This window comes from Anser anser (assembly GCF_964211835.1).
Source record: "Anser anser genome assembly, chromosome: 10".
Lineage (NCBI taxonomy): Eukaryota > Metazoa > Chordata > Aves > Anseriformes > Anatidae > Anser > Anser anser.
This window is the reverse complement of record NC_139730.1, coordinates 8,765,148-8,769,237: the sequence shown is the minus strand read 5'-3', so window position 1 is coordinate 8,769,237 and position 4,090 is coordinate 8,765,148.

Genomic DNA, 4,090 nt, shown 5'->3' with positions numbered 1-4,090 from the left:
GTTTCATGTCTATGACTTTCATACATGTTTGTTTCTTTTATCTGAATATAAAAATGTCATGTGGCCTCAAATGTGGGCAGGGAGTTCTTGATCTGGAGAACAACTTATTTTTTTCTTTTTTATTGTAAAATAACATTCAAAATTACTTCAACCTCTACAATTTTGTACATTCATAACATCCCAGAATATTGTAGGAAGTATGGGAACTATGTTGAAGGATGAGACACTAAGAATTGCAGAGAACAGTTTTTATGGATTGACTAAGGTTTTGGGTGGGAGGTTATTATTTGCCCCAGGCAGATTAAAAACAGTATGTATGTAATTACGCTTTAAGTGTAATGATGTCGAGGGGCAGATTGGAGGAAGATGGACACCCATTAGTTAGGTGGATGTGGCAGAGACTATCAACCCTCCAGACTGTCCTGGAAGTCAGCAGGAGGACAATCAGTTTTCCTCTGCAAGCTGTCCTCACGGTAACAGGACACGGTATTTCTGACTCTGGATCAATCACAGTCAAAATTCGGTTTCCATACCTAGTGGTCCAAAAGCCTTACAGAGTTTTTGCCATGTAATCGTGCATCGCTGTGTGTGTACTGCATGTGTGAACTGGAACTAGAGCAAACTAAAGCACAACTCTGTCTTGGGGTCTGCACAGCATCGAAAATGTGTGTGCCCAGGAAAAGTGTGGTGCCCACTTGGAGGGAGGATGCTAGGTATTAGAGTAAAACAGGTTTGGGAATTAAAGGCCAATAATAGGTGATAACGAGGGTGGCAAAATGCTCCCCTTCTGTGCTATTAATAATCCTACCTGCCTTCTTCAACATGACTTCACTTTTCCTATATGTGTCTAATTCCTCAATCAATGAGTCAGCGCACTTATTTTAACCAAACTACTCCATGTTATCATTAAAGATTCCATGAATTCTCAGGGACCAGATGCAGACCAGAATGCCCTTAAGCTTTGTCCAAGGTAACTGTCCTTGTGAACAAAACCATGCCTATGTGTGAAGATATGAGTCATCTCAGAATGCTTGCATTCAATTTTATTTCCATTTTTGCTAATACAGTAACTAATTAAACCCTCTTTCTCTGGGGTTAACATAGCTTCGTTAGCTCAGGTCTCTCTGGCCTGTGCTCCCTGGTGTTTCTTTACCCCATGCTAACGCAGGTCCACCTGCCTAGGATGAGCATGCACCTTCAATATTGGCCTGCTGGCCTTCCCACCAGTGTGCACAGCAAAGCTGCAGCCTGAACAAGACAAGTGGTAGCAGTCTGCAGTACGGGCTATTTAGTAAAACGATGGTGATCAGACTTGGCTGTCTGTCGGTGCTTTATCAAACTGAATCCTTCCGCCAAATGAAAGATGCATTTTCTCACTTGGCGTGTTGCAAACTATGCAGAATAAGTTGTGTTCAGGTGTCATACAGCATTGTGCAAGCAGAAGGAGAGATGATGGTGTCGGTGCATGCAGCAGAGCGTTCTCCAGCTTCTCTCAGCTCTGCAGCGCTGTCAGCTGTTCTGCTGTACAGGAGGAAGGCAGACTCTTAAGATTCAAGACCTTCAGGGAATAAATATGATGAGAAAATTGGACTTTTTCTTTTTTTTTTTCACAGAATCTATCCTGGCAGTGTTTTAATCCCTTCTTCATTTCTGAACTTCTGTTGGCATATGGAGAGCAAAAAGGAGAAGACGGGGCAGGCTTCACGTGTAGCAGGTTTGTCTGCAAGGCTGTTGGAGTTCACCGGTCACCTTAGGATGAGACCTATGCCAGATGGCACTGCCTGCCATGGACATCAACAAAGCTATGCTGAAGCCAGTATTTTTCACAGCAGAAACCTGGATCCCAATCCTGATAAATGTTTTAAATGCATATACTAAGTCCAGCCCTATTCAAACAGCCACGTCCTTCCATCCCACCCAAATTGGGGTGCTTATAGTGGCGTCCTGCCTCTAAGTCTAATCCTGGCAGCTTAGCTGGAGTCCTGAGACGCGTTTCTGTGCTTTTGGTTAGTGTGACACTAAGCATGACTGCGTCAACGCCACTCCAGTCCCACTTTAGGCACAAATTGAGAGCCTATGGCAGCATAACAGAACGTAATCAGGCACTAATGACCTCTCGCTGTTACATTCAAGCTGAGGGGAAGCCATGATGTGTGGTTTTGAAGCTGAATAATTTTTTTTGACTCCGTTTTATTAGAATGCTTTATATTATATAAATCAAATAGCTATTCAGAAAGCCACCTTTTTATCCAAAACCTCTGTGTCTTGTGGCTTTGCTTTTCTTAGGCATTCTTTACATAAGAGGGTATTTTTTTATTATTATTATTATTATTATTATTATTATTATTACTTTATTTTATTTTTATTTTATTATTATTGCTATTATTTGACCAGTTAGATATGAGGTTAGTCACAACACTTTATGGGCCTTTTGGATTAACTTTCAGTCCTTCTGGCTGAGCTTTGGTGTGTTCACCAGAACAAACCTTGGTTTGACATACGTATTTCGCTACGGGTGATAACAGGTGAGCAGCTGTGCACAACAAGGCTAGCAAATGATGCAGAGACTTCAAGGCCAGCACTAACAGCTGTACAGAAACTAGAGAGAACCGAGGACTTGGTCACTCATTTTGGTGTGGGGGAGTTTAAAATGGGGTAAAAGTGAAAAGCAAGAATTTGGCTGCACACTAGGGGCTCCTGTCCAGCACAGCCGCAGGTAGGTGCCAAGCCACGTCTTTGTGGGCCAGCTGGAAATAACTGGTACAGAAAAAGAAAGCATACTTTGAAGGCCTTCTTATCTCTCCGATAACATCGCAGGGCACCACGGAGCCGATCTCTGCCGCTCGCGCTCCCAGCCGCCCTGTTGGCTACGGCTGTGATGGGAAAGAAGGAGGGAGGTATTTAATGCACCTTGTCACTGGGAACAAGAGGAGCAGGCACTGTGCTCCCTGCCAGCCCCTCCTGGGTCGGAAGGAGATCAGCACAGGCCTGGGGAGCCGCAGGGCCCCGGCTGATGCAGACAGCCCTTAACATTTGGCTGGTGGGGACAGTAAAGCAATATTTATGTATATCGTCTCGAGAACCACAGAGCTAAATAAATGTGACAGCTTTCATTTGACACCTAAAACTTGCCGCTGTCGCTCTGGGTTTTTCTGTTTGCCACATAACATGAAATCACTGTCAGTTTGATGGTATATAACAGCGTTTCCGAAGCACAAAGGTTAGGGGGCTGGTAGGTGCATCAGAATTATTTACGTTTGCTATGCATAAAATGGCACTTGGGGAGCAAGGCAGGCTGCCAAGAAGGAGAGGAGCCTGGGCTGTCTGTATGCTCCCTCCTATCAATGCTGGATTGTCAGGGTAGGATTTATAAAAATTACTTCGAAACGGTATCATCCTTCCCCAAATGGATGTGCCCCTGTCTGTTGCAGTGAATGTCGTTATTGCTCTTCTCATGACAAAGCGCCTATCAGGCTTTACTTTGTTTATAAACAAATCTGCCTGCCCTGCATAAGAAATGGGTAGTTTAAGGAAAAATACCATTACCAAAGGAATAAGGTAATTATATTTCAGGATCCCAGCAGGGAATGCTATCTCAGAGTATTCAGTAAGATCTGACCAGTGGAGTTATAATTAAAAAATGTCCCCAGGGAGGAACTTGTAAATTATTTACTGTAAGGGGCTTTTCCAGGCTCTTTTAGTTTAATTACACACTCTGAAAGAGAAAGGCCTCGGAAACAAATTAACTAAGAGGTTGAAATGGATTTGTTAAAATCATGTTCACGGCTAAGCAAGTGGAAGACTGTGAGTAAGGTTCAAATACAGGACAAATCTTTGGAAGCCAGCGTTGTTCGTGGTTTGAAGTCAGATGGAAAGCACCAGAATGTACATGCATGGAAATGCAGTCGGTGGGTTTGTCCAGGATTTCCACTGGCCTTTGTATGTACTCCACGGGCTCAGATCCAACAGTGCTTCATGTCCTCACAGCCGTTTGCTTTGTGAGAGGAGGAGCTGATGTTTGTGAGCCTTTGGGAAGGTGCAGATGACGTCCCAGTGCAGCGGAATGAAGGATTAGAGGTGATGGAGAGGC